Source organism: Lissotriton vulgaris, chromosome 1_1 (assembly GCF_964263255.1).
Source record: "Lissotriton vulgaris chromosome 1_1, aLisVul1.2, whole genome shotgun sequence".
NCBI lineage: Eukaryota > Metazoa > Chordata > Amphibia > Caudata > Salamandridae > Lissotriton > Lissotriton vulgaris.
Genome location: NC_141685.1, coordinates 200,184,079 through 200,201,368, shown reverse-complemented (window position 1 = coordinate 200,201,368; position 17,290 = coordinate 200,184,079). Strand labels below are relative to the sequence as shown.

General features: G+C 50.3%; 26 non-coding genes across 26 annotated transcripts; 18 read left to right on the top strand and 8 right to left on the bottom strand.

Annotated features, from left to right (window-relative positions):
* Positions 1–1,096: 1,096 nt before the first annotated feature.
* On the top strand, positions 1,097–1,170 carry TRNAN-GUU (transfer RNA asparagine (anticodon GUU)). The gene has a single exon. It is a non-coding gene; the product is annotated as a tRNA-Asn (tRNA).
* A 236-nt stretch (positions 1,171–1,406) lies between these two features.
* Positions 1,407–1,478, top strand: TRNAW-CCA (transfer RNA tryptophan (anticodon CCA)). Its single transcript has one exon. It is a non-coding gene; the product is annotated as a tRNA-Trp (tRNA).
* Positions 1,479–1,549: 71 nt separating this feature from the next.
* On the bottom strand, positions 1,550–1,620 carry TRNAG-GCC (transfer RNA glycine (anticodon GCC)). Its single transcript has one exon. It is a non-coding gene; the product is annotated as a tRNA-Gly (tRNA).
* A 1,161-nt stretch (positions 1,621–2,781) lies between these two features.
* On the top strand, positions 2,782–2,855 carry TRNAN-GUU (transfer RNA asparagine (anticodon GUU)). The gene has a single exon. It is a non-coding gene; the product is annotated as a tRNA-Asn (tRNA).
* Positions 2,856–3,091: 236 nt separating this feature from the next.
* Positions 3,092–3,163, top strand: TRNAW-CCA (transfer RNA tryptophan (anticodon CCA)). The gene has a single exon. It is a non-coding gene; the product is annotated as a tRNA-Trp (tRNA).
* Positions 3,164–4,450: 1,287 nt separating this feature from the next.
* On the top strand, positions 4,451–4,524 carry TRNAN-GUU (transfer RNA asparagine (anticodon GUU)). Its single transcript has one exon. It is a non-coding gene; the product is annotated as a tRNA-Asn (tRNA).
* Positions 4,525–4,760: 236 nt separating this feature from the next.
* TRNAW-CCA (transfer RNA tryptophan (anticodon CCA)) lies at positions 4,761–4,832 on the top strand. Its single transcript has one exon. It is a non-coding gene; the product is annotated as a tRNA-Trp (tRNA).
* Positions 4,833–4,903: 71 nt separating this feature from the next.
* Positions 4,904–4,974, bottom strand: TRNAG-GCC (transfer RNA glycine (anticodon GCC)). Its single transcript has one exon. It is a non-coding gene; the product is annotated as a tRNA-Gly (tRNA).
* Positions 4,975–6,135: 1,161 nt separating this feature from the next.
* Positions 6,136–6,209, top strand: TRNAN-GUU (transfer RNA asparagine (anticodon GUU)). Its single transcript has one exon. It is a non-coding gene; the product is annotated as a tRNA-Asn (tRNA).
* A 236-nt stretch (positions 6,210–6,445) lies between these two features.
* Positions 6,446–6,517, top strand: TRNAW-CCA (transfer RNA tryptophan (anticodon CCA)). Its single transcript has one exon. It is a non-coding gene; the product is annotated as a tRNA-Trp (tRNA).
* Positions 6,518–6,588: 71 nt separating this feature from the next.
* TRNAG-GCC (transfer RNA glycine (anticodon GCC)) lies at positions 6,589–6,659 on the bottom strand. Its single transcript has one exon. It is a non-coding gene; the product is annotated as a tRNA-Gly (tRNA).
* Positions 6,660–7,804: 1,145 nt separating this feature from the next.
* TRNAN-GUU (transfer RNA asparagine (anticodon GUU)) lies at positions 7,805–7,878 on the top strand. The gene has a single exon. It is a non-coding gene; the product is annotated as a tRNA-Asn (tRNA).
* A 228-nt stretch (positions 7,879–8,106) lies between these two features.
* On the top strand, positions 8,107–8,178 carry TRNAW-CCA (transfer RNA tryptophan (anticodon CCA)). Its single transcript has one exon. It is a non-coding gene; the product is annotated as a tRNA-Trp (tRNA).
* A 71-nt stretch (positions 8,179–8,249) lies between these two features.
* Positions 8,250–8,320, bottom strand: TRNAG-GCC (transfer RNA glycine (anticodon GCC)). The gene has a single exon. It is a non-coding gene; the product is annotated as a tRNA-Gly (tRNA).
* A 1,160-nt stretch (positions 8,321–9,480) lies between these two features.
* On the top strand, positions 9,481–9,554 carry TRNAN-GUU (transfer RNA asparagine (anticodon GUU)). The gene has a single exon. It is a non-coding gene; the product is annotated as a tRNA-Asn (tRNA).
* Positions 9,555–9,790: 236 nt separating this feature from the next.
* TRNAW-CCA (transfer RNA tryptophan (anticodon CCA)) lies at positions 9,791–9,862 on the top strand. The gene has a single exon. It is a non-coding gene; the product is annotated as a tRNA-Trp (tRNA).
* Positions 9,863–9,933: 71 nt separating this feature from the next.
* On the bottom strand, positions 9,934–10,004 carry TRNAG-GCC (transfer RNA glycine (anticodon GCC)). The gene has a single exon. It is a non-coding gene; the product is annotated as a tRNA-Gly (tRNA).
* A 2,970-nt stretch (positions 10,005–12,974) lies between these two features.
* On the top strand, positions 12,975–13,048 carry TRNAN-GUU (transfer RNA asparagine (anticodon GUU)). The gene has a single exon. It is a non-coding gene; the product is annotated as a tRNA-Asn (tRNA).
* A 228-nt stretch (positions 13,049–13,276) lies between these two features.
* TRNAW-CCA (transfer RNA tryptophan (anticodon CCA)) lies at positions 13,277–13,348 on the top strand. The gene has a single exon. It is a non-coding gene; the product is annotated as a tRNA-Trp (tRNA).
* A 71-nt stretch (positions 13,349–13,419) lies between these two features.
* On the bottom strand, positions 13,420–13,490 carry TRNAG-GCC (transfer RNA glycine (anticodon GCC)). The gene has a single exon. It is a non-coding gene; the product is annotated as a tRNA-Gly (tRNA).
* Positions 13,491–14,651: 1,161 nt separating this feature from the next.
* Positions 14,652–14,725, top strand: TRNAN-GUU (transfer RNA asparagine (anticodon GUU)). Its single transcript has one exon. It is a non-coding gene; the product is annotated as a tRNA-Asn (tRNA).
* A 236-nt stretch (positions 14,726–14,961) lies between these two features.
* Positions 14,962–15,033, top strand: TRNAW-CCA (transfer RNA tryptophan (anticodon CCA)). The gene has a single exon. It is a non-coding gene; the product is annotated as a tRNA-Trp (tRNA).
* A 71-nt stretch (positions 15,034–15,104) lies between these two features.
* On the bottom strand, positions 15,105–15,175 carry TRNAG-GCC (transfer RNA glycine (anticodon GCC)). Its single transcript has one exon. It is a non-coding gene; the product is annotated as a tRNA-Gly (tRNA).
* Positions 15,176–16,320: 1,145 nt separating this feature from the next.
* On the top strand, positions 16,321–16,394 carry TRNAN-GUU (transfer RNA asparagine (anticodon GUU)). The gene has a single exon. It is a non-coding gene; the product is annotated as a tRNA-Asn (tRNA).
* A 228-nt stretch (positions 16,395–16,622) lies between these two features.
* TRNAW-CCA (transfer RNA tryptophan (anticodon CCA)) lies at positions 16,623–16,694 on the top strand. Its single transcript has one exon. It is a non-coding gene; the product is annotated as a tRNA-Trp (tRNA).
* A 71-nt stretch (positions 16,695–16,765) lies between these two features.
* TRNAG-GCC (transfer RNA glycine (anticodon GCC)) lies at positions 16,766–16,836 on the bottom strand. The gene has a single exon. It is a non-coding gene; the product is annotated as a tRNA-Gly (tRNA).
* Between the last annotated feature and the right edge of the window lie 454 nt (positions 16,837–17,290).

The following is a 17,290-nucleotide window of genomic DNA, read 5'->3' as shown; positions in this document are numbered from 1 at the left end:
GTACACATATGAACAAAGTGTGCGCAGCAGACATGATAACGCCAACGTTTCACATGATGATGGCAAGAATCAGATGCAGGAGACTATAAGTAATAATGTCTTTGCATTTGCTGAGGTCACTGGCTTGGTACTAGAGTTGTGGTTATCAGGGCATGATGGCAGGCTGCTCCTGACAGAAGTGGCTCACAGAATGCACCCGCCAGATCACCAGCACTATTGTGTTTCAGATCATGTCACTGAACTCTCCTCCTGGAAAATCCTTCCCACTGGCTTTGCCAGATTCTGTGTCCTCCCCAAAATGCTGGGGTGAAACGGGCAGAGTTCTGCGCCCTGCGCCCCTTTACGCGTCCCTAACGCCATCCCAACGCGCCCTGGTCGGGCACAGCCCTGGTCGGGCTTAGATCACTGCAGCCTCTGGAGATCAAGAACTCCGGAAGCCTAGGGTCAGGCCTATTGCAGAGGCATCTTGTGCCTGGCCATTCCGGGATTGTTGTGTTTCAGGGCCTAGCCATCAATACTCCTGGGATTTCTTTCCATGAGAACCCTCATGTCCCTGTCCTCCCACAAGCCCGAGCTTTTATGTAAAATAAAGTGTGCTCTGTGGGCCTTCCCCTATGTGCTCTCTGCCTAATCTCTTTCTCCCAAGCTGAGCTCTGCAGGTAAATGTATCTATCTGACTGAGGGGCTAGGGAGGGCCTTTCCCAGCAGTCTTACAAGCCAAGAGTTCAGAGAAAGCACCTGCTCTGGGAAGGAGACTCTGCTCACAGAGAAGACAAGTCCAACATAACACAGTGAAGATGGGATGGGCAAGACACACGCCTCACGGGCTGGTAGCACGCAAACAGAGGAGCAGGGAGCTACGCTAAGCAGGCAAAGAGAAAAGTCATGTATGAGTCTCATGCACTGTGACCGGTAGTAATACTGGCTCTAACACCATTAGACAGTAGTCTACACATCATAAATTACAACAGTAACAAGACACTAAGCAAATGACAAATGCTGTATGGCATAAAGACGCCTTATATAATACAAGCTCCAGGCAGGCGCACACATGTCAAGACATATATTGAGTCTCAGGAAATGTATACAGTCAATAGTCTCTGTGGCGCAATCGGTTAGCGCGTTCGGCTGTTAACCGAAAGGTTGGTGGTTCAAGCCCACCCAGGGACGTAGCCTTTTGTCTGCATGAAACACAGATACGTACCTTTGCTCTTTCCTGCGTGCGATCCTTTCCCTGAATAGTTCAATCCTCAGCGTTCTCACTGCACCTGCAGTCAATTTCAATAATTAGGATAGAAAACAAAAGGCCAAGCCCTGTAATACAACCGTAGGCATATAAGCAGAGGAAAATAAGTCAAAAGGCCCACAGCATTTGTTCATCTGGCATCGAAGGCTGCAAGTGTAAGGACCTCGTGGCGCAACGGTAGCGCGTCTGACTCCAGATCAGAAGGTTGCGTGTTCAAATCACGTCGGGGTCACTGCTTACCATTTTATTCCCCACTGAGTTCATATATATCATTTCGAAAACAAAGTCAAAAGAAAGCAACCTTGCATTGGCCGGGAATCGAACCCGGGCCTCCCGCGTGGCAGGCGAGAATTCTACCACTGAACCACCAATGCTTCACATGGTGTGTTCACAGCAAGAGCTCTGTCCAAGACAGTGGTCAGGTTCACACACTTAAATGGTACACATATGAACAAAGTGTGCGCAGCAGACATGATAACGCCAACGTTTCACATGATGATGGCAAGAATCAGATGCAGGAGACTATAAGTAATAATGTCTTTGCATTTGCTGAGGTCACTGGCTTGGTACTAGAGTTGTGGTTATCAGGGCATGATGGCAGGCTGCTCCTGACAGAAGTGGCTCACAGAATGCACCCGCCAGATCACCAGCACTATTGTGTTTCAGATCATGTCACTGAACTCTCCTCCTGGAAAATCCTTCCCACTGGCTTTGCCAGATTCTGTGTCCTCCCCAAAATGCTGGGGTGAAACGGGCAGAGTTCTGCGCCCTGCGCCCCTTTACGCGTCCCTAACGCCATCCCAACGCGCCCTGGTCGGGCACAGCCCTGGTCGGGCTTAGATCACTGGAGCCTCTGGAGATCAAGAACTCCGGAAGCCTAGGGTCAGGCCTATTGCAGAGGCATCTTGTGCCTGGCCATTCCGGGATTGTTGTGTTTCAGGGCCTAGCCATCAATACTCCTGGGATTTCTTTCCAGGAGAACCCTCATGTCCCTGTCCTCCCACAAGCCCGAGCTTTTATGTAAAATAAAGTGTGCTCTGTGGGCCTTCCCCTATGTGCTCTCTGCCTAATCTCTTTCTCCCAAGCTGAGCTCTGCAGGTAAATGTATCTATCTGACTGAGGGGCTAGGGAGGGCCTTTCCCAGCAGTCTTACAAGCCAAGAGTTCAGAGAAAGCACCTGCTCTGGGAAGGAGACCCTGCTCACAGAGAAGACAAGTCCAACATAACACAGTGAAGATGGGATGGGCAAGACACACGCCTCACGGGCTGGTAGCACGCAAACAGAGGAGCAGGGAGCTACGCTAAGCAGGCAAAGAGAAAAGTCATGTATGAGTCTCATGCACTGTGACCGGTAGTAATACTGGCTCTAACACCATTAGACAGTAGTCTACACATCATAAATTACAACAGTAACAAGACACTAAGCAAATGACAAATGCTGTATGGCATAAAGACGCCTTATATAATACAAGCTCCAGGCAGGGGCACACATGTCAAGACATATATTGAGTCTCAGGAAATGTATACAGTCAATAGTCTCTGTGGCGCAATCGGTTAGCGCGTTCGGCTGTTAATCGAAAGGTTGGTGGTTCAAGCCCACCCAGGGACGTAGCCTTTTGTCTGCATGAAACACAGATACGTACCTTTGCTCTTTCCTGCGCGCGATCCTTTCCCTGAATAGTTCAATCCTCAGCGTTCTCACTGCACCTGCAGTCAATTTCAATAATTAGGATAGAAAACAAAAGGCCAAGCCCTGTAATACAACCGTAGGCATATAAGCAGAGGAAAATAAGTCAAAAGGCCCACAGCATTTGTTCATCTGGCATCGAAGGCTGCAAGTGTAAGGACCTCGTGGCGCAACGGTAGCGCGTCTGACTCCAGATCAGAAGGTTGCGTGTTCAAATCACGTCGGGGTCACTGCTTACCATTTTATTCCCCACTGAGTTCATATATATCATTTCGAAAACAAAGTCAAAAGAAAGCAACCTTGCATTGGCCGGGAATCGAACCCGGGCCTCCGGTGTGACAGGCGAGAATTCTACCACTGAACCACCAATGCTTCACATGGTGTGTTCACAGCAAGAGCTCTGTCCAAGACAGTGGTCAGGTTCACACACTTAAATTGTACACATATGAACAAAGTGTGCGCAGCAGACATGATAACGCCAACGTTTCACATGATGATGGCAAGAATCAGATGCAGGAGACTATAAGTAATAATGTCTTTGCATTTGCTGAGGTCACTGGCTTGGTACTAGAGTTGTGGTTATCAGGGCATGATGGCAGGCTGCTCCTGACAGAAGTGGCTCACAGAATGCACCCGCCAGATCACCAGCACTATTGTGTTTCAGATCATGTCACTGAACTCTCCTCCTGGAAAATCCTTCCCACTGGCTTTGCCAGATTCTGTGTCCTCCCCAAAATGCTGGGGTGAAACGGGCAGAGTTCTGCGCCCTGCGCCCCTTTACGCGTCCCTAATGCCATCCCAACGCGCCCTGGTCGGGCTTAGATCACTGGAGCCTCTGGAGATCAAGAACTCCGGAAGCCTAGGGTCAGGCCTATTGCAGAGGCATCTTGTGCCTGGCCATTCCGGGATTGTTGTGTTTCAGGGCCTAGCCATCAATACTCCTGGGATTTCTTTCCAGGAGAACCCTCATGTCCCTGTCCTCCCACAAGCCCGAGCTTTTATGTAAAATAAAGTGTGCTCTGTGGGCCTTCCCCTATGTGCTCTCTGCCTAATCTCTTTCTCCCAAGCTGAGCTCTGCAGGTAAATGTATCTATCTGACTGAGGGGCTAGGGAGGGCCTTTCCCAGCAGTCTTACAAGCCAAGAGTTCAGAGAAAGCACCTGCTCTGGGAAGGAGACTCTGCTCACAGAGAAGACAAGTCCAACATAACACAGTGAAGATGGGATGGGCAAGACACACGCCTCACGGGCTGGTAGCACGCAAACAGAGGAGCAGGGAGCTACGCTAAGCAGGCAAAGAGAAAAGTCATGTATGAGTCTCATGCACTGTGACCGGTAGTAATACTGGCTCTAACACCATTAGACAGTAGTCTACACATCATAAATTACAACAGTAACAAGACACTAAGCAAATGACAAATGCTGTATGGCATAAAGACGCCTTATATAATACAAGCTCCAGGCAGGCGCACACATGTCAAGACATATATTGAGTCTCAGGAAATGTATACAGTCAATAGTCTCTGTGGCGCAATCGGTTAGCGCGTTCGGCTGTTAACCGAAAGGTTGGTGGTTCAAGCCCACCCAGGGACGTAGCCTTTTGTCTGCATGAAACACAGATACGTACCTTTGCTCTTTCCTGCGTGCGATCCTTTCCCTGAATAGTTCAATCCTCAGCGTTCTCACTGCACCTGCAGTCAATTTCAATAATTAGGATAGAAAACAAAAGGCCAAGCCCTGTAATACAACCGTAGGCATATAAGCAGAGGAAAATAAGTCAAAAGGCCCACAGCATTTGTTCATCTGGCATCGAAGGCTGCAAGTGTAAGGACCTTGTGGCGCAACGGTAGCGCGTCTGACTCCAGATCAGAAGGTTGCGTGTTCAAATCACGTCGGGGTCACTGCTTACCATTTTATTCCCCACTGAGTTCATATATATCATTTCGAAAACAAAGTCAAAAGAAAGCAACCTTGCATTGGCCGGGAATCGAACCCGGGCCTCCCGCGTGGCAGGCGAGAATTCTACCACTGAACCACCAATGCTTCACATGGTGTGTTCACAGCAAGAGCTCTGTCCAAGACAGTGGTCAGGTTCACACACTTAAATTGTACACATATGAACAAAGTGTGCGCAGCAGACATGATAACGCCAACGTTTCACATGATGATGGCAAGAATCAGATGCAGGAGACTATAAGTAATAATGTCTTTGCATTTGCTGAGGTCACTGGCTTGGTACTAGAGTTGTGGTTATCAGGGCATGATGGCAGGCTGCTCCTGACAGAAGTGGCTCACAGAATGCACCCGCCAGATCACCAGCACTATTGTGTTTCACATCATGTCACTGAACTCTCCTCCTGGAAAATCCTTCCCACTGGCTTTGCCAGATTCTGTGTCCTCCCCAAAATGCTGGGGTGAAACGGGTAGAGTTCTGCGCCCTGCGCCCCTTTACGCGTCCCTAACGCCATCCCAACGCGCCCTGGTCGGGCACAGCCCTGGTCGGGCTTAGATCACTGGAGCCTCTGGAGATCAAGAACTCCGGAAGCCTAGGGTCAGGCCTATTGCAGAGGCATCTTGTGCCTGGCCATTCCGGGATTGTTGTGTTTCAGGGCCTAGCCATCAATACTCCTGGGATTTCTTTCCATGAGAACCCTCATGTCCCTGTCCTCCCACAAGCCCGAGCTTTTATGTAAAATAAAGTGTGCTCTGTGGGCCTTCCCCTATGTGCTCTCTGCCTAATCTCTTTCTCCCAAGCTGAGCTCTGCAGGTAAATGTATCTATCTGACTGAGGGGCTAGGGAGGGCCTTTCCCAGCAGTCTTACAAGCCAAGAGTTCAGAGAAAGCACCTGCTCTGGGAAGGAGACTCTGCTCACAGGGAAGACAAGTCCAACATAACACAGTGAAGATGGGATGGGCAAGACACACACCTCACGGGCTGGTAGCACGCAAACAGAGGAGCAGGGAGCTACGCTAAGCAGGCAAAGAGAAAAGTCATGTATGAGTCTCATGCACTGTGACCGGTAGTAATACTGGCTCTAACACCATTAGACAGTAGTCTACACATCATAAATTACAACAGTAACAAGACACTAAGCAAATGACAAATGCTGTATGGCATAAAGACGCCTTATATAATACAAGCTCCAGGCAGGCGCACACATGTCAAGACATATATTGAGTCTCAGGAAATGTATACAGTCAATAGTCTCTGTGGCGCAATCGGTTAGCGCGTTCGCCTGTTAACCGAAAGGTTGGTGGTTCAAGCCCACCCAGGGACGTAGCCTTTTGTCTGCATGAAACACAGATACGTACCTTTGCTCTTTCCTGCGTGCGATCCTTTCCCTGAATAGTTCAATCCTCAGCGTTCTCACTGCACCTGCAGTCAATTTCAATAATTAGGATAGAAAACAAAAGGCCAAGCCCTGTAATACAACCGTAGGCATATAAGCAGAGGAAAATAAGTCAAAAGGCCCACAGCATTTGATCATCTGGCATCGAAGGCTGCAAGTGTAAGGACCTCGTGGCGCAACGGTAGCGCGTCTGACTCCAGATCAGAAGGTTGCGTGTTCAAATCACGTCGGGGTCACTGCTTACCATTTTATTCCCCACTGAGTTCATATATATCATTTCGAAAACAAAGTCAAAAGAAAGCAACCTTGCATTGGCCGGGAATCGAACCCGGGCCTCCCGCGTGGCAGGCGAGAATTCTACCACTGAACCACCAATGCTTCACATGGTGTGTTCACAGCAAGAGCTCTGTCCAAGACAGTGGTCAGGTTCACACACTTAAATTGTACACATATGAACAAAGTGTGCGCAGCAGACATGATAACGCCAACGTTTCACATGATGATGGCAAGAATCAGATGCAGGAGACTATAAGTAATAATGTCTTTGCATTTGCTGAGGTCACTGGCTTGGTACTAGAGTTGTGGTTATCAGGGCATGATGGCAGGCTGCTCCTGACAGAAGTGGCTCACAGAATGCACCCGCCAGATCACCAGCACTATTGTGTTTCAGATCATGTCACTGAACTCTCCTCCTGGAAAATCCTTCCCACTGGCTTTGCCAGATTCTGTGTCCTCCCCAAAATGCTGGGGTGAAACGGGCAGAGTTCTGCGCCCAGCGCCCCTTTACGCGTCCCTAATGCCATCCCAACGCGCCCTGGTCGGGCTTAGATCACTGGAGCCTCTGGAGATCAAGAACTCCGGAAGCCTAGGGTCAGGCCTATTGCAGAGGCATCTTGTGCCTGGCCATTCCGGGATTGTTGTGTTTCAGGGCCTAGCCATCAATACTCCTGGGATTTCTTTCCAGGAGAACCCTCATGTCCCTGTCCTCCCACAAGCCCGAGCTTTTATGTAAAATAAAGTGTGCTCTGTGGGCCTTCCCCTATGTGCTCTCTGCCTAATCTCTTTCTCCCAAGCTGAGCTCTGCAGGTAAATGTATCTATCTGACTGAGGGGCTAGGGAGGGCCTTTCCCAGCAGTCTTACAAGCCAAGAGTTCAGAGAAAGCACCTGCTCTGGGAAGGAGACTCTGCTCACAGAGAAGACAAGTCCAACATAACACAGTGAAGATGGGATGGGCAAGACACACGCCTCACGGGCTGGTAGCACGCAAACAGAGGAGCAGGGAGCTACGCTAAGCAGGCAAAGAGAAAAGTCATGTATGAGTCTCATGCACTGTGACCGGTAGTAATACTGGCTCTAACACCATTAGACAGTAGTCTACACATCATAAATTACAACAGTAACAAGACACTAAGCAAATGACAAATGCTGTATGGCATAAAGACGCCTTATATAATACAAGCTCCAAGCAGGCGCACACATGTCAAGACATATATTGAGTCTCAGGAAATGTATACAGTCAATAGTCTCTGTGGCGCAATCGGTTAGCGCGTTCGGCTGTTAACCGAAAGGTTGGTGGTTCAAGCCCACCCAGGGACGTTGCCTTTTGTCTGCATGAAACACAGATTTGCTCTTTCCTGCGTGCGATCCTTTCCCTGAATAGTTCAATCCTCAGCGTTCTCACTGCACCTGCAGTCAATTTCAATAATTAGGATAGAAAACAAAAGGCCAAGCCCTGTAATACAACCGTAGGCATATAAGCAGAGGAAAATAAGTCAAAAGGCCCACAGCATTTGTTCATCTGGCATCGAAGGCTGCAAGTGTAAGGACCTCGTGGCGCAACGGTAGCGCGTCTGACTCCAGATCAGAAGGTTGCGTGTTCAAATCACGTCGGGGTCACTGCTTACCATTTTATTCCCCACTGAGTTCATATATATCATTTCGAAAACAAAGTCAAAAGAAAGCAACCTTGCATTGGCCGGGAATCGATCCCGGGCCTCCCGCGTGGCAGGCGAGAATTCTACAACTGAACCACCAATGCTTCACATGGTGTGTTCACAGGCAGAGCTCTGTCCAAGACAGTGGTCAGGTTCACACACTTAAATTGTACACATATGAACAAAGTGTGCGCAGCAGACATGATAACGCCAACGTTTCACATGATGATGGCAAGAATCAGATGCAGGAGACTATAAGTAATAATGTCTTTGCATTTGCTGAGGTCACTGGCTTGGTACTAGAGTTGTGGTTATCAGGGCATGATGGCAGGCTGCTCCTGACAGAAGTGGCTCACAGAATGCACCCGCCAGATCACCAGCACTATTGTGTTTCAGATCATGTCACTGAACTCTCCTCCTGGAAAATCCTTCCCACTGGCTTTGCCAGATTCTGTGTCCTCCCCAAAATGCTGGGGTGAAACGGGCAGAGTTCTGCGCCCTGCGCCCCTTTACGCGTCCCTAACGCCATCCCAACGCGCCCTGGTCGGGCCAGCCCTGGTCGGGCTTAGATCACTGGAGCCTCTGGAGATCAAGAACTCCGGAAGCCTAGGGTCAGGCCTATTGCAGAGGCATCTTGTGCCTGGCCATTCCGGGATTGTTGTGTTTCAGGGCCTAGCCATCAATACTCCTGGGATTTCTTTCCATGAGAACCCTCATGTCCCTGTCCTCCCACAAGCCCGAGCTTTTATGTAAAATAAAGTGTGCTCTGTGGGCCTTCCCCTATGTGCTCTCTGCCTAATCTCTTTCTCCCAAGCTGAGCTCTGCAGGTAAATGTATCTATCTGACTGAGGGGCTAGGGAGGGCCTTTCCCAGCAGTCTTACAAGCCAAGAGTTCAGAGAAAGCACCTGCTCTGGGAAGGAGACTCTGCTCACAGAGAAGACAAGTCCAACATAACACAGTGAAGATGGGATGGGCAAGACACACGCCTCACGGGCTGGTAGCACGCAAACAGAGGAGCAGGGAGCTACGCTAAGCAGGCAAAGAGAAAAGTCATGTATGAGTCTCATGCACTGTGACCGGTAGTAATACTTGCTCTAACACCATTAGACAGTAGTCTACACATCATAAATTACAACAGTAACAAGACACTAAGCAAATGACAAATGCTGTATGGCATAAAGACGCCTTATATAATACAAGCTCCAGGCAGGCGCACACATGTCAAGACATATATTGAGTCTCAGGAAATGTATACAGTCAATAGTCTCTGTGGCGCAATCGGTTAGCGCGTTCGGCTGTTAACCGAAAGGTTGGTGGTTCAAGCCCACCCAGGGACGTAGCCTTTTGTCTGCATGAAACACAGATACGTACCTTTGCTCTTTCCTGCGTGCGATCCTTTCCCTGAATAGTTCAATCCTCAGCGTTCTCACTGCACCTGCAGTCAATTTCAATAATCAGGATAGAAAACAAAAGGCCAAGCCCTGTAATACAACCGTAGGCATATAAGCAGAGGAAAATAAGTCAAAAGGCCCACAGCATTTGATCATCTGGCATCGAAGGCTGCAAGTGTAAGGACCTCGTGGCGCAATGGTAGCGCGTCTGACTCCAGATCAGAAGGTTGCGTGTTCAAATCACGTCGGGGTCACTGCTTACCATTTTATTCCCCACTGAGTTCATATATATCATTTCGAAAACAAAGTCAAAAGAAAGCAACCTTGCATTGGCCGGGAATCGAACCCGGGCCTCCCGCGTGGCAGGCGAGAATTCTACCACTGAACCACAAATGCTTCACATGGTGTGTTCACAGCAAGAGCTCTGTCAACATCGTGAAAGAGCTCTCCAACCCCAGCGCAGGAAACAACGACATCACCCCATCGCAAGACCTCTGCAACTCCCTCGCCTCATACTTCCACAACAAGATCACGGACATACACAGCAGTTTCAACAACCAACCAACGCACACCACGACCGACCAGCCACCCCCCCCCACCACCACCCTCCACGCCTGGACCCCGATCAGCACCGAAGACACCATCCGCACGATGAACTCCATCCACTCCGGATCACCGACCGACCCCTGCCCTCACCACGTCTTCAACAAGGCCGACACTGTCATCGCACCCCACCTGCGAGAAATCATCAACACATCCTTCGACACCGCCATCTTCCCCGAAAGCTGGAAACACGCCGAACTCAGCGCTCTACTCAAGAAACCAACAGCGGACCCCACCGACCTCAAGAATTACCGCCCCATCTCGCTTCTCCCGTTTCCAGCCAAAGTCATCGAGAAGACCGTCAACAAGCAGATGGCCGCCTTCCTCGAGACGAACGGATCCCTCGACCCCTCACAGTCCGGCTTCCGAGCCAAACACAGCACCGAGACCGCCCTCATCGCCGCCACCGATGACATCCGAGCCCTGATGGACAAGGGAGAAACAGCGGCCCTCATCCTCCTAGACCTCTCCGCGGCATTCGACACGGTCTGCCACCGCACCCTAATACAGCGCCTCAGCAACATCGGAATCCAGGACAAGGCGCTGGAATGGATCATCTCCTTCCTCGACGGAAGAACACAGCGAGTCCGCCTACCACCGTACAAGTCAGAGGCCTCCGAAGTCATCTGCGGCGTCCCCCAAGGATCATCCCTGAGCCCAACCCTCTTCAACGTCTACATGAGCCCCCTCGCGGCCATCGTACGCAAACACCACCTCAGCATCATCTCCTACGCCGACGACACCCAGCTGATCCTCTCCCTGACCAACGACCCCGCCGCCGCCAGAGCCAACCTGCACGAAGGGATGAGAGAGGTAGCCGAGTGGATGACGACCAGCCGCCTGAAACTGAACTCGGACAAGACGGAGGTCCTCATCATGGGCTCCTCACCCTCCGCCTGGGACGACTCCTGGTGGCCTCCCGCCCTGGGCACCGCACCCAAACCGACAGACCATGCACGAAACCTGGGCTTCATCCTGGACTCCTCCCTCTCCATGACCAGGCAAGTCAACAGCGTCTCCTCGGCGTGCTTCAACATCCTACGCATGCTACGAAAGATCTTCTGGTGGATCCCCACAGAGACCAGGAAGACCGTCACCCAGGCCCTCGTCACCAGCCGACTGGACTACGGCAACGCCCTCTACGCCGGGACCACCGCCAAGCTCCAGAAGAGACTCCAGCGGATCCAAAACGCCTCAGCCAGACTCATCCTCGACATCCCACGATCCAGCCACATCTCCGGACATCTGAGAGACCTTCACTGGCTCCCTATCAACAAGAGAATCACCTTCCGCCTCCTCACCCACGCACACAAAGCCCTACACGACCAAGGCCCGAGCTACCTCAACAGCCGAGTCAACTTCTACGCTCCCAAACGCCACCTCCGATCAGCCAACCACGCCCTCGCCGCCGTCCCCCGCATCCGAAGAGCGACTACAGGAGGAAGGTCCTTCTCCTACCTGGCCGCCAAGACCTGGAACTCCCTCCCGTCCGACCTGCGCCTGACCCAAGACCACCTCTCCTTCAGGAAGAAGCTGAAGACCTGGCTGTTCGAGCAGTAGCGGCACCCCCCCCCCCCCCAAGCGCCTTGAGACCCTACGGGTATGTAGCGCGCTTTACAAGTGTCACTGATTGATTGATTGATTGATTGTCCAAGACAGTGGTCAGGTTCACACACTTAAATTGTACACATATGAACAAAGTGTGCGCAGCAGACATGATAACGCCAACGTTTCACATGATGATGGCAAGAATCAGATGCAGGAGACTATAAGTAATAATGTCTTTGCATTTGCTGAGGTCACTGGCTTGGTACTAGAGTTGTGGTTATCAGGGCATGATGGCAGGCTGCTCCTGACAGAAGTGGCTCACAGAATGCACCTGCCAGATCACCAGCACTATTGTGTTTCAGATCATGTCACTGAACTCTCCTCCTGGAAAATCCTTCCCACTGGCTTTGCCAGATTCTGTGTCCTCCCCAAAATGCTGGGGTGAAACGGGCAGAGTTCTGCGCCCTGCGCCCCTTTACGCATCCCTAATGCCATCCCAACGCGCCCTGGTCGGGCTTAGATCACTGGAGCCTCTGGAGATCAAGAACTCCGGAAGCCTAGGGTCAGGCCTATTGCAGAGGCATCTTGTGCCTGGCCATTCCGGGATTGTTGTGTTTCAGGGCCTAGCCATCAATACTCCTGGGATTTCTTTCCAGGAGAACCCTCATGTCCCTGTCCTCCCACAAGCCCGAGCTTTTATGTAAAATAAAGTGTGCTCTGTGGGCCTTCCCCTATGTGCTCTCTGCCTAATCTCTTTCTCCCAAGCTGAGCTCTGCAGGTAAATGTATCTATCTGACTGAGGGGCTAGGGAGGGCCTTTCCCAGCAGTCTTACAAGCCAAGAGTTCAGAGAAAGCACCTGCTCTGGGAAGGAGACTCTGCTCACAGAGAAGACAAGTCCAACATAACACAGTGAAGATGGGATGGGCAAGACACACGCCTCACGGGCTGGTAGCACGCAAACAGAGGAGCAGGGAGCTACGCTAAGCAGGCAAAGAGAAAAGTCATGTATGAGTCTCATGCACTGTGACCGGTAGTAATACTGGCTCTAACACCATTAGACAGTAGTCTACACATCATAAATTACAACAGTAACAAGACACTAAGCAAATGACAAATGCTGTATGGCATAAAGACGCCTTATATAATACAAGCTCCAAGCAGGCGCACACATGTCAAGACATATATTGAGTCTCAGGAAATGTATACAGTCAATAGTCTCTGTGGCGCAATCGGTTAGCGCGTTCGGCTGTTAACCGAAAGGTTGGTGGTTCAAGCCCACCCAGGGACGTTGCCTTTTGTCTGCATGAAACACAGATTTGCTCTTTCCTGCGTGCGATCCTTTCCCTGAATAGTTCAATCCTCAGCGTTCTCACTGCACCTGCAGTCAATTTCAATAATTAGGATAGAAAACAAAAGGCCAAGCCCTGTAATACAACCGTAGGCATATAAGCAGAGGAAAATAAGTCAAAAGGCCCACAGCATTTGTTCATCTGGCATCGAAGGCTGCAAGTGTAAGGACCTCGTGGCGCAACGGTAGCGCGTCTGACTCCAGATCAGAAGGTTGCGTGTTCAAATCACGTCGGGGTCACTGCTTACCATTTTATTCCCCACTGAGTTCATATATATCATTTCGAAAACAAAGTCAAAAGAAAACAACCTTGCATTGGCCGGGAATCGAACCCGGGCCTCCCGCGTGGCAGGCGAGAATTCTACCACTGAACCACCAATGCTTCACATGGTGTGTTCATAGGCAGAGCTCTGTCCAAGACAGTGGTCAGGTTCACACACTTAAATTGTACACATATGAACAAAGTGTGCGCAGCAGACATGATAACGCCAACGTTTCACATGATGATGGCAAGAATCAGATGCAGGAGACTATAAGTAATAATGTCTTTGCATTTGCTGAGGTCACTGGCTTGGTACTAGAGTTGTGGTTATCAGGGCATGATGGCAGGCTGCTCCTGACAGAAGTGGCTCACAGAATGCACCCGCCAGATCACCAGCACTATTGTGTTTCAGATCATGTCACTGAACTCTCCTCCTGGAAAATCCTTCCCACTGGCTTTGCCAGATTCTGTGTCCTCCCCAAAATGCTGGGGTGAAACGGGCAGAGTTCTGCGCCCTGCGCCCCTTTACGCGTCCCTAACGCCATCCCAACGCGCCCTGGTCGGGCACAGCCCTGGTCGGGCTTAGATCACTGGAGCCTCTGGAGATCAAGAACTCCGGAAGCCTAGGGTCAGGCCTATTGCAGAGGCATCTTGTGCCTGGCCATTCCGGGATTGTTGTGTTTCAGGGCCTAGCCATCAATACTCCTGGGATTTCTTTCCATGAGAACCCTCATGTCCCTGTCCTCCCACAAGCCCGAGCTTTTATGTAAAAGAAAGTGTCCTCTGTGGGCCTTCCCCTATGTGCTCTCTGCCTAATCTCTTTCTCCCAAGCTGAGCTCTGCAGGTAAATGTATCTATCTGACTGAGGGGCTAGGGAGGGCCTTTCCCAGCAGTCTTACAAGCCAAGAGTTCAGAGAAAGCACCTGCTCTGGGAAGGAGACTCTGCTCACAGAGAAGACAAGTCCAACATAACACAGTGAAGATGGGATGGGCAAGACACACGCCTCACGGGCTGGTAGCACGCAAACAGAGGAGCAGGGAGCTACGCTAAGCAGGCAAAGAGAAAAGTCATGTATGAGTCTCATGCACTGTGACCGGTAGTAATACTGGCTCTAACACCATTAGACAGTAGTCTACACATCATAAATTACAACAGTAACAAGACACTAAGCAAATGACAAATGCTGTATGGCATAAAGACGCCTTATATAATACAAGCTCCAGGCAGGCGCACACATGTCAAAACATATATTGAGTCTCAGGAAATGTATACAGTCAATAGTCTCTGTGGCGCAATCGGTTAGCGCGTTTGGCTGTTAACCGAAAGGTTGGTGGTTCAAGCCCACCCAGGGACGTAGCCTTTTGTCTGCATGAAACACAGATACGTACCTTTGCTCTTTCCTGCGTGCGATCCTTTCCCTGAATAGTTCAATCCTCAGCGTTCTCACTGCACCTGCAGTCAATTTCAATAATCAGGATAGAAAACAAAAGGGCAAGCCCTGTAATACAACCGTAGGCATATAAGCAGAGGAAAATAAGTCAAAAGGCCCACAGCATTTGATCATCTGGCATCGAAGGCTGCAAGTGTAAGGACCTCGTGGCGCAACGGTAGCGCGTCTGACTCCAGATCAGAAGGTTGCGTGTTCAAATCACGTCGGGGTCACTGCTTACCATTTTATTCCCCACTGAGTTCATACATATCATTTCGAAAACAAAGTCAAAAGAAAGCAACCTTGCATTGGCCGGGAATCGAACCCGGGCCTCCCGCGTGGCAGGCGAGAATTCTACCACTGAACCACAAATGCTTCACATGGTGTGTTCACAGCAAGAGCTCTGTCCAAGACAGTGGTCAGGTTCACACACTTAAATTGTACACATATGAACAAAGTGTGCGCAGCAGACATGATAACGCCAACGTTTCACATGATGATGGCAAGAATCAGATACAGGAAACTATAAGTAATAATGTCTTTGCATTTGCTGAGGTCACTGGCTTGGTACTAGAGTTGTGGTTATCAGGGCATGATGGCAGGCTGCTCCTGACAGAAGTGGCTCACAGAATGCACCCGCCAGTTCACCAGCACTATTGTGTTTCAGATCATGTCACTGAACTCTCCTCCTGGAAAATCCTTCCCACTGGCTTTGCCAGATTCTGTGTCCTCCCCAAAATGCTGGGGTGAAACGGGCAGAGTTCTGCGCCCTGCGCCCCTTTACGCGTCCCTAATGCCATCCCAACGCGCCCTCGTCGGGCTTAGATCACTGGAGCCTCTGGAGATCAAGAACTCCGGAAGCCTAGGGTCAGGCCTATTGCAGAGGCATCTTGTGCCTGGCCATTCCGGGATTGTTGTGTTTCAGGGCCTAGCCATTAATACTCCTGGGATTTCTTTCCAGGAGAACCCTCATGTCCCTGTCCTCCCACAAGCCCGAGCTTTTATGTAAAATAAAGTGTGCTCTGTGGGCCTTCCCCTATGTGCTCTCTGCCTAATCTCTTTCTCCCAAGCTGAGCTCTGCAGGTAAATGTATCTATCTGACTGAGGGGCTAGGGAGGGCCTTTCCCAGCAGTCTTACAAGCCAAGAGTTCAGAGAAAGCACCTCCTCTGGGAAGGAGACTCTGCTCACAGAGAAGACAAGTCCAACATAACACAGTGAAGATGGGATGGGCAAGACACACGCCTCACGGGCTGGTAGCACGCAAACAGAGGAGCAGGGAGCTACGCTAAGCAGGCAAAGAGAAAAGTCATGTATGAGTCTCATGCACTGTGACCGGTAGTAATACTGGCTCTAACACCATTAGACAGTAGTCTACACATCATAAATTACAACAGTAACAAGACACTAAGCAAATGACAAATGCTGTATGGCATAAAGACGCCTTATATAATACAAGCTCCAAGCAGGCGCACACATGTCAAGACATATATTGAGTCTCAGGAAATGTATACAGTCAATAGTCTCTGTGGCGCAATCGGTTAGCGCGTTCGGCTGTTAACCGAAAGGTTGGTGGTTCAAGCCCACCCAGGGACGTTGCCTTTTGTCTGCATGAAACACAGATTTGCTCTTTCCTGCGTGCGATCCTTTCCCTGAATAGTTCAATCCTCAGCGTTCTCACTGCACCTGCAGTCAATTTCAATAATTAGGATAGAAAACAAAAGGCCAAGCCCTGTAATACAACCGTAGGCATATAAGCAGAGGAAAATAAGTCAAAAGGCCCACAGCATTTGTTCATCTGGCATCGAAGGCTGCAAGTGTAAGGACCTCGTGGCGCAACGGTAGCGCGTCTGACTCCAGATCAGAAGGTTGCGTGTTCAAATCACGTCGGGGTCACTGCTTACCATTTTATTCCCCACTGAGTTCATATATATCATTTCGAAAACAAAGTCAAAAGAAAGCAACCTTGCATCGGCCGGGAATCGAACCCGGGCCTCCCGCGTGGCAGGCGAGAATTCTACCACTGAACCACCAATGCTTCACATGGTGTGTTCACAGCAAGAGCTCTGTCCAAGACAGTGGTCAGGTTCACACACTTAAATTGTACACATATGAACAAAGTGTGCGCAGCAGACATGATAACGCCAACGTTTCACATGATGATGGCAAGAATCAGATGCAGGAGACTATAAGTAATAATGTCTTTGCATTTGCTGAGGTCACTGGCTTGGTACTAGAGTTGTGGTTATCAGGGCATGATGGCAGGCTGCTCCTGACAGAAGTGGCTCACAGAATGCACCCGCCAGATCACCAGCACTATTGTGTTTGAGATCATGTCACTGAACTCTCCTCCTGGAAAATCCTTCCCACTGGCTTTGCCAGATTCTGTGTCCTCCCCAAAATGCTGGGGTGAAACGGGCAGAGTTCTGCGCCCTGCGCCCCTTTACGCGTCCCTAACGCCATCCCAACGCGCCCTGGTCGGGCACAGCCCT